This window comes from Aquarana catesbeiana, linkage group LG11 (assembly GCF_042186555.1).
Source record: "Aquarana catesbeiana isolate 2022-GZ linkage group LG11, ASM4218655v1, whole genome shotgun sequence".
Lineage (NCBI taxonomy): Eukaryota > Metazoa > Chordata > Amphibia > Anura > Ranidae > Aquarana > Aquarana catesbeiana.
This window is the reverse complement of record NC_133334.1, coordinates 261,205,343-261,218,167: the sequence shown is the minus strand read 5'-3', so window position 1 is coordinate 261,218,167 and position 12,825 is coordinate 261,205,343. Positions and strand designations below refer to the sequence as shown.

Sequence of the window (12,825 nt, the reverse complement as noted above, 5' to 3'; positions counted from 1 at the left end):
GCTTGTGGCTGTCAGAGTCTTGCTATGCCTCATGGGACTTGTAGTTCTGCAACAGCTGGAGGTCCGCTAATTGCATATCCCTGATTTAGGCCCCATTCACACTAGCGCGTTTTTTGATGCATTTTGCATTTTGCAGAAATGCACGGGAATTTTTTAACATGGGTTCCTATGGAACATGTTCACATCAATGCTTTTTTGTATCTCAGCGTTTTTGGAAAGGGTCGGGGACTTTTTTTCATGCAAAAAGCAGCGTTTTGCATGTAATGGTTTTCAATGGACAAGCATCAAAAACGCAAGTGCTGCGTTTTTGCAGCGTTTTTGATGCGTTTTTGGTGCGTTTTTGCCGTTTTTTTTTTTTTTATTTTTATTTTTTTTTTTTTTTGTAAATTTTTTTTAAGACTGTAAAAAAAAATGAAAAAAAAAAAAAAAAAAAAAAAACCGCAAAACGCAAATCGCGGCAAAAACGCGACAAAAACGCGGCTCAAAAACGTGGCAAGCATGAAAAAAAAACCTCCAAAAACGCTCAAAAGCAACATGCATAGGTGTGAATCGAGCCTTATAGGTAAAGTTGATCCAGGGATTGCCTCTCGGAGGATCAGGAAGAATTTTTTCCCCTGCTGGAGCAAACTGGATCCTGCTTTTCTGGGGCTTTTCGCCTTTCTCTGGATCAACTGTGGGTATATTATTGAGTATATGGGATTGTATGATTTTTCTCCCCCCCCCCCCCCCTTTTATTGGTTGAACTGGATAGACTTGTGTCTTTTTTTTTTAAAACCAGACTAGCTATGTAACTTTATACAGAATAAGAGAATAAGAACAGATAGTGAGAATGACACCCAGCATACTGTGCAGGCCCGGTTATGTTCTGTACCGTCTCTTATATTTAGTTCTGTGTCAGTCATATTTCATGGTGTTGTATACAGAATGCAGCAGAGTCGGGGAATGTTATCAGCACGGCCCACACACAGCGCATCACAGCGATGAAGATTTCTGAAGTCCCTCAGCTTATAGCAGTGCAGTCATCAAAGCCAACAATCTGTTTGGCATTAAAACAAGGCAGCTCAATCCTAGAAGACGTATGTGCTGGAATTACGCGACTCGGTTCTCTATATATTTAGCTGAGGAAACAAAGTGGACAGCTTGCAAATTAAAATGACATACAGGTTATAAAAATACAAAAAAAAAAAAAAAAGGTGATACATCTACACGGGAAAAATATATAAAACCCCTCACCCACTAAAAAAAAAAAAAAAAAAAAAAAATATATAAAAAAAAAGGGTTGCTCCGATTTGTGTGTGTGCACACATGCTTTCTATTACAGGACAGAAGACATGTGCTGTACAGAAATGGATTTTTTGCTCTTAGCACAGAATCGGCCACATATGGAAAGCAGACTATCCCTAAATATTTATTACAAAGATGTTCTCACACTTTAACACTGTAACCATTCCCCATTGCTCTCTGCTAAGCAGCAGCCAGCGAGTACTGCATGCAACAATGTATAGGGAACTGGTCTATTTACTAAACCAGGATTGGGTAACCCTGGAGAGGTAGAATCTACCCAACTACGTGGAGGAAATCAAAAATCACCAGGGTGCAATTTTTTTTAAGTAGATACCCTAGCAAGGCAGGGGGCCTGGGCGCAGGCTGAGCGGACGCCAGGGGGCCTGGGCGCAGGCTGAGCGGAGGCCAGGGCGCAGGCTGAGCGGAGGCCAGGGCGCAGGCTGAGCGGAGGCCAGGGCGCAGGCTGAGCGGAGGCCAGGGCGCAGGCTGAGCGGAGGCCAGGGCGCAGGCTGAGCGGAGGCCAGGGCGCAGGCTGAGCGGATGGCCAGGGCGCAGGCTGAGCGGATGGCCAGGGCGCAGGCTGAGCGGATGGCCAGGGGGCCTGGGCGCAGGCTGCGCAGAAGGCACAGGGGTCAGGAGTAGAGTGTAGGGGTCAAGAGTAGGCAACATAGACTACAGGGGTTAGTAGTGTATAATGCAGAGTGCAGATGTCAAAAGTAACAGAGTGCAAGAGAATCATTAAAGCGGAGTTCCACCCAAAAATGGAACTTACGCTTTAAGGGAGGTGACCCCCTGACATGCCACATTTGGCATGTCATTTTTTTGGGGGGGAGCCGGTACCCTCTTTTCAGAGGGTCCCAGCTCCCACTTCCTCCCGGCACACCATGGCACCGGAAGGGAGATTGCCTCTCCCCCCCTCCTTCTCAGCAATCATCTGGGACATGTCACAGGTCCCTGATGATTGCCCGGCCAGTCACGGCTCGCGCATGCGCAGTGGGTGCCCGGCTGTGAAGCCACAGCCGGGCGCCCACACTTACAAAGCTGGCGCCGCAGAGAGGAGGGGGACCCTGGGACAGATTATTAAAAGTCAGCAGCTGCAGTATTTGTATTTTTTTAGCAGAACTCCGCTTTAAGTAAAGCAGACTGCTGCGATCAGTAATAAGTAGCACAGAGTGCAGGGGTCAGGATTAAGTAATGCAGCGATTGGTGTAACGCAATACACAGTGAAAAGGTCTGTAGTATGTAACAGTGCAGAGGTTAGGAGTAGCTAACACACATCTCTCCCACTACAGTCAAAAAATCCCCCTTTCCAGCATAAACATCTACACACCCTCCCATCTCCAAAGTTAAAATCGCTCTCAGTACTAAGTTGCCCTCCCGTGTAAAATTTACTCACCAGGCCTCAGATACAATAGCGACCAGCAGAAGCCAGAGGCGAAGGCAGGTCATCCCAGGTCTCTCCTCGGCTTTATCACACGATACATCAGAGTCGAGGAGGAGCCCAGGACTTTTCCTGGCTCTGCAACAGTGCTCTGATATGAAGGCTAGGTGGGCAAGGTTGGGAGCTAGTGGCTGACATTGGGGGGGGTCCTAAGCTGATTGGCTGCAGTCACTGATCACTGGAAAAAATTGCAACATTTCACTTCAGAAAAACAATCACGAGGAGCCCACACACTGATGGAAGGTCAGCGGCCCCCTGCCGAACCGGCCAATCAGTGTATGGCCAGACCCATTCTCCACCCATCCCACAAATGTAAAATTATAATGTAGCTATGATATAAAATGTAGAAGTAGGACAAATCCCTATATGGTGACATCACATATTTTATGGGATTAAATTGCTATCGGTGTTCTTGATGAATTCATGGACATAAAATTAGTGATACAAGAAACTTGATATAGACTAATTATATATCTGATAACAGAATTTATGTTAATGAATGGAGGGGCCCTCCCTTTGAAAACATTATTCATCAATTGCATAATCTAATTTATGAGATTGTCTAGAAGAAGTCGTCTACGGAGCAGATTCTCCCTATGGAGGGAACTGGCTTGAAACAAATCTTCCTGCTGGGGACAGAGACAGTAATATCATCCTTACTCCATCCAATACCGGCAACCAGATATAATTTTCATGCAAGGTGTATCAGTATAAACGATCACAGTATTCCCCCAGTATACCTTCACCTGCTCTTCTTTCCAGAAGAACAGCACCATCTTTGTTCAGGCATCATCCAGGGTCACCATCTATTTCCTGGATTGAGATACTAAATCAGAGATGACACAATCATGTAAATTATGGTGCTTGTGCCATTCTTGAGTGCGTTCACAAATGTCTAAGGCTCCGCTCACACCTGAGCGTACTGGAAGTCCAAAATCGCGACAAGACACGGGAAGCGTTTTGCGATGCCATTATTTCTTAAAAGGCACCCCAAACGTGGTGCATTTTTTGCCGCCATTGTCGAGCGACAAAATGCACTTAAATCGCTGCAAAAATCGCAGCACCAAACACGCCTGGCTCTGTGCCAAGGTTTGGTTCATGCGTTTCTTTGGAGCGGAGGGAGGCCCATTTAAAGGAATGGTGCCGCTCCAAAAACACACCCCAAAATAGGTTCCACTCCTTTGGACCTGTATAGCACCCCTCAGGAGCAACTTTAGGTAATGTAGACCAAAAAGAGTCCTGGTTCCTGGGTCCAGCCCTCCAAGAGAGGCATTACAGGCAAAACCTCACTCTTCTATGCGAGGCCCGGGTACCATCCTGTGCCCTCAGTGGCTAGGATGGATCCGGCTGTGGAGGTTATTTAAATCCAGCATGGATCCCTCCTGGAGCTCCTTAGAGTACATCTTCACTCGTGACCAACACCTTAGACACTGGCGAAAAAACTGAGGTACTCCTGGAAGGAGGAGGGGTTATATAGGGGAGTGAACTTCCTGTATTGGGTATACCAGTGTCCAATCACCTGAAGGTGGCCCATAACCCATTATTACTTAGACTCTGTGTCCCAAAAAGAAAATACGTTTGAAAAAAAAAAAAAAAACAACAACACGGTGCAGCGACTGTCACTGTGCTACGCTTAGGTGTGATCGGAGCCCAACACAGATCAGCCCCTGCTGCGGCTTTCTACTTTGTGACTGGTTACATAGTTACAATATGGCCACTGGGAGAAAGGAGGGGGGTCCGGAAATGCTTGTAGATCGTAGAATCAAAACCAGTTACCCACTCCCCCCCAAAAAGGTGCTAAATGTGGCAGTGGAGGTGGGGGAGGGTGGGAACAAGCGGCGCTTCCCCTTATGGGTGGAACTCTACTTTAATGACAAAAAGTGGAGCTGAATATTGTGACTTCTCAGAAATTTATTTATACAAACTCTGAAGGTTTTACTGAAATGTCCACTTTAACCACTTTAGGATTGCCCACAGTACTTTTACTGTGGATGGGCAGCACTGCCAGGCTCAGCATCGTAAACATAAGTTGCTTCGCACATGTGCACTGGCACACCCCCTGGAGCATGCAGCGCGACCCTCCCATAATTGATATGTCCACCGGACACAGCTGATTATGGTTCCTGGTACCCAGCAGCTTTGAGTGGGCGGGGTATCACGTGATCACAATCTATAATGAATGAGTTTTATTCATAACAGCTGTGCTTACTGTAGTGATTCTGTGATTGGCCCACAGCAATCACATGGCACCCTGTACCATGTAATTAGTGGTAGCCAATCACAGCAATAATATATATATATATATATATATATAAAAATGTTAAAAGAATTAAATAAAAAATTAAAGCATACCTTTCCTAACAAGTTACATCCATATTCAGGGTGTAACATTTAAGTGATGCAGCAGTCTAAAGCAACGTACACATGAACCGAAAATCGTACGAAGCGATCGTACGTTAATACAGAGGTTTTGAGAGCCAATCATGACAGTTCATCAGATATTATCCAATCGGACAAGCACAAAAATGTTTCCTATACGATACCAGATCGTACAAATTTAGTTTAATCAGTACAGTTGTCGTTCGAAAATATAATACATATAAACTACAACACATGACATCACTTCAGATTTTTTATTCTGACGTACGAGAATTTTCGTTAACTTTAGTAAACTCTTCATGAAAAAAAAAAAAGGGCAATCTGTCCTCCGATTTTCGGATTGTGTGTACAGGGCTCAACCCCCCCCCCCCCCTCGAGTCCCCGTTGTGACAGTGGGCTGGGGATCTTCTCCTCGCACCTGCTGTCACAATTTTAAATAAACGCGCCAATGTGGGGCTCCATCTACCCGGCTGCGGCATTCATTCACAGAGTTCTGTGAATGGGGGAACTACAACTACTTTCAGCCTTTGTGGCTGACAACTTGTAGTTCTCAATGAACTACCAGGGTGCTGGTGAGTGCTCTGGCAGTTCATTGTTGCTTCCTGTCATTCAGTAACTGCCTGCATGTAGGAGGTACGAGCAGAGAGATACCCTGACAGTCTGCAGAAGCCTGAGATTGCACCCACAATCTGCTGATCGCAAGTGCAATACTTTACAGGCTCCTGATAAATGTAAAAAAATATATATTTTTTTTATTTTTTATAAAGGTAAACTTATCGTTAATTTTTTTTTTTAACACACTGGCACCATTCAGTATCCTTGATCAGCGCCACACCATATGATAATAGTATGGGGCATATGATGGATATATAAACCGAGTCCAGAGATTATTATTACAGGACAAAATTGAAATTAAATAAATGTAAAAAATGTCACAATTCCAGAGTACTTATCTTCCTCAATAAACTTCATTCAATAGATGTTATAACTGGGTTTTGTTCACTGTTTCGCTGTATAGTCAGCCTATTTGTTTATACAGTTCTCCGGTGGTGAGTTTCGTTCATGCAACCAAAAGAAAAGATATCATTGTGCAATGAGCCATAACATCATCTCAATCTCCTTGCTGCAAGTAAATAAATGCACTCACTTTGTGTTACACAACATCAGCGCATAAGGCAGTCAGCCGCTCACCGGGATCTCTCTCCTCGCACCGTTCTCTGTGTACCGAACAGGCACATCGGATGATGTCACTGGCTCCTCCCAATGCTTTGCGTCACTTTATTAAAAAAGTGTCCAACTGCCTCTGAACGCGCGTTTAACAGTCTCGTGTGCATGAGGCCTAAAAGAGAAGCTCCAGGCTCCTTCAGAAAAAAATTAAGTCAGCAACTACAAATATTAGGGCACTTACCTGTCCAGGAATCCAGCGGTGTCCTCATTCTAGCAGATTTTTCAATCGGCTATTGGGTGCTGGTATCTTGCCTAAGGGAAACTGGCAGAGAAGCCATGCGGCTTCACAGCTGGTTCCCTATGGCGCATGCGCAAAGTGCGCTGTGCTTTGCGAATGGGCCAGCTCTGGGGGAAGGAGGAACTGCTGGCTTAGTTTGCCATGGCGAATTGAGCCGGAAGTAGAAGCAGGTACCCACTCCCCCCAAAAAGGTGCCAAATGTGGGTAGAGCTCTGCTTTAAATATCGCCAAAACAAAGCTCTATTTGTGTGAAAATAAATGCAATAAATTTAATTTGAGTACAGTGTTGCATGACCGAGCAATTGCCTGTAAAGTAGCACAAAAAATGTCCTGATCATAAAGGGGGTTAAAATCTACTGGAGGTTAAGTAGTTACTAAAGAGTTCTCTTCTGTTAAAAAAAAAAAAAAAGAAAAGAAAAAAAAAAGAAGAAGAAGAATTGGTTGAAGCTGAGCTCTAGAACAAACCTCCAATATTTTCTATTATTTCCAGAACTGTCCACTACTAATGTCAGCCCTCCCCCATCCTCTGCTGTGATTGGGATACAATGTATCAGTGCAGGTTGTCAGTATAACAATGTGAGAGGTGATTACAGTGTAACCAACAACCTGCACAATGTCCACAATGTGGCCGCTGGCCAATTCTATAGTTAATATTTAGATAATTACAGCTTAGGAATAATCGCTGTTATTTACACACAGCAAAACTTTGAACGGTGTAATCTGAGTATTGATAACAGCTCTGCTGCGCCCTCCTGTCTGGCAGCCGCTATAGAGCCACTCTTATCGAAATCAAGTATAGGATTTCAAGGACAAAAAGACACAGCGGGAGCCATCCCTCAATGTGTCCAAGTTAAGGCAGAACTCCGGGATAAGCAAATATTGTCTAAATCAATTCATCATGTGTATTCTTCCTGAATCTCGGTGTGCTTTGTGTATTTCTTCCTGATCTGTGCAGTAATCCAGTGTGAGACTTCCTGTAATAAAGACCGCTCACTGCTGCTCTCTCCTTGTGCAGAGTGACTGGTCTTTTCTCCTCCCCTTCCTATAGTTTTCTGTAGTGGGTGGAGTCAGCTGGCCCCTCCCACAGCTCTGTTCTCTGCACAAGTTATGTATAGCACAGTGATGATGTCATTGCTACATTTACAAGGTCATATCTGGCTTTGCAAAGGCATTTAGTGCACAAAAAATAGATTTATATCCTTTATGGCTATGTTGGGTTTAATTCTCGGTATCTGTTCTTATTCTGTATGTATGGACTCTGCACAGTACCACTTCTCTTGTCCTGTATGCTGGGTGTAATTCTCAGTATCTGTTCTTATTCTGCATGTATGGACTCTGCACAGTACCACTTCTCTTGTCCTGTATGCTGGGTGTAATTCTCGGTATCTGTTCTTATTCTGTATGTATGGACTCTGCACAGTACTACTTCTCTTTTATTGTATGCCGGGTGTAATTCTCGGTATCTGTTCTTACTCTGTATGTATGGACTCTGCAAAGTACCACTTCCTACTGCAACTCCTAATTATCCATAATATAAATATTGTATAGGAATCATCTCTCACAGACACACACCTGGCTCGCCATTCACAGCAGTATGACATTAAATATACATTAATATCGCATGACTATACCATGCACAGTGGTTGGTCGGTGGCAGTTTCTATACAGCGCACACACAGAGTGGACTCTCCAATCAGATCTCAGGAAGATTTGATATAATAATAGAAATGCGGAGAATGGTAGAGAACAGAGGACGGGAGGGTAGAGGAGCCGGGATTCATCCTGAAGATTCTATAGGATAATAAAAGAACCCGGCTCAGGAGAGGATAGGATGGAAGAACTTCTATATACAACGCATCTCCTGGAGCACACAGGGATCCATAGGAGAAATCTTCTATAGGATGCCATTATAGAACACACAGTGCTATACAGGACATTCCATTTAATAGGATGATGATCATATACAACACAATGATCTGCCATGGATTCTTTATAATGATACGGATCTACAGAACTCAGAAGTTTTATATTACACGGCTCTACAGCACCTGGGGATTGATCAGTGATCGATTCTATACGATAATAAATACGAACACCTAGTGTTTGATTAGTAATAGATTCTATATAATATATGTAAATCCCCGCAATAATTGAACAGTTATAGACTTTATATATATATATATTTATATATATTATATACACACACACACACATCCCCCCTATGATTGATCGGTAATAAATTCTATATAATATATAAGTGCACAATTCGTGATTGATTCAATATATCTCTACACCCCCCAATGATTGATCAGTGATAGATACTATATAATATATATGTACACCCCCAATCATTGATCAGTGATATATACTATATAATATACATGTACACCCCCCCCCCCCAAATAAATGATCATGATAGATTCTATAGCATATAGATGTACACCCCCAATGGATTGATCATTAATAGATTCTATATAATATCTGTATGACTCCAGTGACTTATTCTATGATATAATATCATAGATCAGTGATCGATTTTATAGAATATTTGTACAGCTTCAATGATTAATGCTATATAATATGTCTTTACAGCTCCCCTAGTGATTGAACAAAAGATAGATTCTATATATTATTAATGTACACCCCCTTTATGATTTATCCTATCTGGTATAACATCTTTGTACACCCCCCAGTGACTGATGAGTAAAAGATTCTATATAATATCATCTTCATGACTCCAGTGAGGTTTTCCATATGATATAATGACTGTACACCCCCACTGATTGATCAGAGATAGACTGTGTATTAAACTATGTACACCCCCAGTGATCTACTCTATATAATATCTGTACACCCCCAGTGATCTACTCTATATAATATCTGTACACCCCCAGTGATCTACTCTATATAATATCTGTACACCCCCAGTGATCTACTCTATATAATATCTGTACACCTCCAGTGATCTACTCTATATATAATCGGAGTGTTGAATATAATCACAGCATTGATGCATCGCAATTCAGACGCTTGTAATTCCGCATCGCTGCTGAGAGTCGGCCAAATCGATCTCCAATGAGGTGCTCTGCCTCTCCTGAAGACACACACAGGCAGAGTCTGCCTGGTGGATAAAGCCCCCTCCTCTTCCCCACCCACCGCAGTGAGATGGGCACTGAAGCAGAAAGTCAGCTGATGAGCCGACAGCCAGTAGAGTGCAGGGGAGAAGCTCAAGGAGACCCCACATCAGGAGAGGCTTCACTGGAGGCACCGGAAGGGAGAAGAGAGGCAGAGACACACTGAGCATGGAGGAGGGGGAATTGACTGATACTGATCCCATCCATTCCACCACCATCCCTCTGCCTGATGCTATCCATCACACCACCATCCCTCTGCCACTGATCCCATCCATCCCACCATCCTTCTGCCCCTGATCCCATCCATCCCACCATCCTTCTGCCCCTGATCCCATCCATCCCACTGCCCCTGATCCCATCCATCCCACTGCCCCTGATCCCATCCATCCCTCTGCACCTGATCCCATCCATCCCTCTGCACCTGATCCCATCCATCCCTCTGCACCTGATCCCATCCATCCCTCTGCACCTGATCCCATCCATCCCTCTGCACCTGATCCCATCCATCACCCCTCTGCCAATGATCCCATTCATCCCACCATCCCTCTGCACCTGATTCCATCCATCCCTCTGCCACCGATTCCATCCATCCCACTGTCCCTCTGCCCCTGATCCCATCCATCCCACCATCCCTCTGCCCTTGATCCCATCCATCCCAGACCCCATCATCCCTCTGCCACTGATCCCATCCCACCCTCCCTTTGCCTTATACCGCCACCCCCCACCACCCTTCTGCCTGATCACATCCCCACCACCACCCCTCTATCACTATTACTTATATTTTGTGCATTTAGGACAGGAATGCATTTCAGGTATTTGTTAAAACAATCTACTGAGCAGCCCAGAACTAGTTTGTGAGAGTCAGTCTATTCCACATTTTGACAGCTCTTACGGCAAAGAAGCCTTTCTGTTTTTCCTCTAGATGTAACAGATTATATATAAAGTAGACCACTCTACTCTATACTCTACTCTGCCCCTTTGTTCTCCGTAATGAACTGAATGTGAATAACTTGTAGTCCTCTTTTGGGATGGTTATGAGAATCACCCTCCCCAAATAGGATATGACGCTAAAAGCAAATTCAAAAAGAGCTCTTCTGACTGCTTGAATTTTTGGATAAAAACCATGGGCATTAATCGTGATGCATCGTGGAATCAAATCGTTGACAGGATAACCGTAATCTAATTGAATTGCAAAACCAGTGAAGATATGCACCCCTAATATATAATCTGTACACCCCCAGTGATCCACTCTATATATAATCTGTACACCCCCCAGTAATCCCCTCTATAAATAATCTACACCCCCCAGTGATCAACTCTATATATATTCTGTACACCCCCCAGTGTTCTACTCTATATATATTCTGTACACCCCCCAGTGATCTACTCTATATATAATCTGTACACCCCCAGTGATCTACTCTATATATATTCTGTACACCCCCCCGTGATCTACTCTATATATAATCTGTACACCCCCAGTGATCTACTCTATATATATTCTGTACACCCCCCAGTGATCTACTCTATATATATTCTGTACACCCCCCAGTGATCTACTCTATATATATTCTGTACACCCCCCAGTGATCTACTCTATATATATTCTGTACACCCCCCCAGTGATCTACTCTATATATATTCTGTACACCCCCCCAGTGATCTACTCTATATATAATCTGTACACCCCCAGTGATCTACTCTATATATATTCTGTACACCCCCCCGTGATCTACTCTATATATAATCTGTACACCCCCCAGTGATCTACTCTATATATAATCTGTACACCCCCCCGTGATCTACTCTATATATAATCTGTACACCCCCAGTGATCTACTCTATATATATTCTGTACACCCCCCAGTGATCTACTCTATATATATTCTGTACACCCCCCAGTGATCTACTCTATATATATTCTGTACACCCCCAGTGATCTACTCTATATATAATCTGTACACCCCCAGTGATCTACTCTATATATAATCTGTACACCCCCCAGTGATCTACTCTATATATAATCTGTACACCCCCCAGTGATCTACTCTATATATAATCTGTACACCCCCAGTGATCTACTCTATATATAATCTGTACACCCCCAGTGATCTACTCTATATATAATCTGTACACCCCCAGTGATCTACTCTATATATATTCTGTACACCCCCCAGTGATCTACTCTATATATATTCTGTACACCCCCAGTGATCTACTCTATATATAATCTGTACACCCCCAATGATCTACTATATATATATAATCTGTACACCCCCAATGATCTACTATATATATATATATTCTGTACACCTCCATTGATTGATCAGTTCTATATATATTATCTAGATACACCCCCCTAATGATTTCTCCTATATATGATATATCTATGTACATATATAATATCTATGTATACATTGATGGGTTATAGATTCTATATAATATCTGTACACCCCCAGTGATTGAACAGTGATAGGAGATTTTATAGATAGATCACCCCCCTCCAATGATTGAACAGTGACAGATGTCTGGGGTCACGTGACCCTCCTTCCTCCACACTGATACATGACATCCTCTCAGTGATACATTGTATATACATTGTATCACCGCGCTGTGCTGCCTCTGGGTCCCGGAGCTGTACCCACAGGGGCCCCTCCTCATCCTCCAGCCCGCTCCCCGTCTCCCCCCCTCACCTAGCTGCCGCTCTCCTCCATTGTCCCCTCGGCCTCCGCCGGCCACACAGACCCACCGACTGGCTGTGGTCGCCACTTCCGGGGTCGCTGCTGGGATCGGCTCTTTCCGGAGGCGCAGGCGGCGCCTCTCGACAGAGTTCGGACGTGATCTCTCCTCGCATGCGCATCACTCAACGAGCGTATGTGCGGCCATGTTGGTTAATGGTGGGCTTCCATGCACGGGCGCTGCGCGGCGGCCATGTTGGTTAAGGGCAGGCTTCAGTTGAAGGGTACTGTATGGACGCTGTGTTGGTTCACAGGCTTTCGTCATAGAGTACTGTGCGGCTGCCATGTTGGTTGAGGGCAGATTTGTGTGAACTCTGAATTAGGAATCTTTGGGATAACAGAGTAACTAGAAATGGAAGACTATAAACTCTTATGAGCAGGGCC

General features: G+C 44.0%; 1 protein-coding gene across 1 annotated transcript in view; it reads right to left on the bottom strand.

The window, feature by feature from the left end:
• Positions 1 to 12,548, bottom strand: part of ZDHHC7 (zDHHC palmitoyltransferase 7) — a 39,808-nt gene extending 27,260 nt beyond the window's left edge. The window contains exon 1 of the mRNA XM_073605754.1: positions 12,397 to 12,548. The gene's annotated coding sequence lies outside the window, so the exon portion shown is untranslated. The remainder of the gene's footprint in view (positions 1 to 12,396) is intronic.
• Between the last annotated feature and the right edge of the window lie 277 nt (positions 12,549 to 12,825).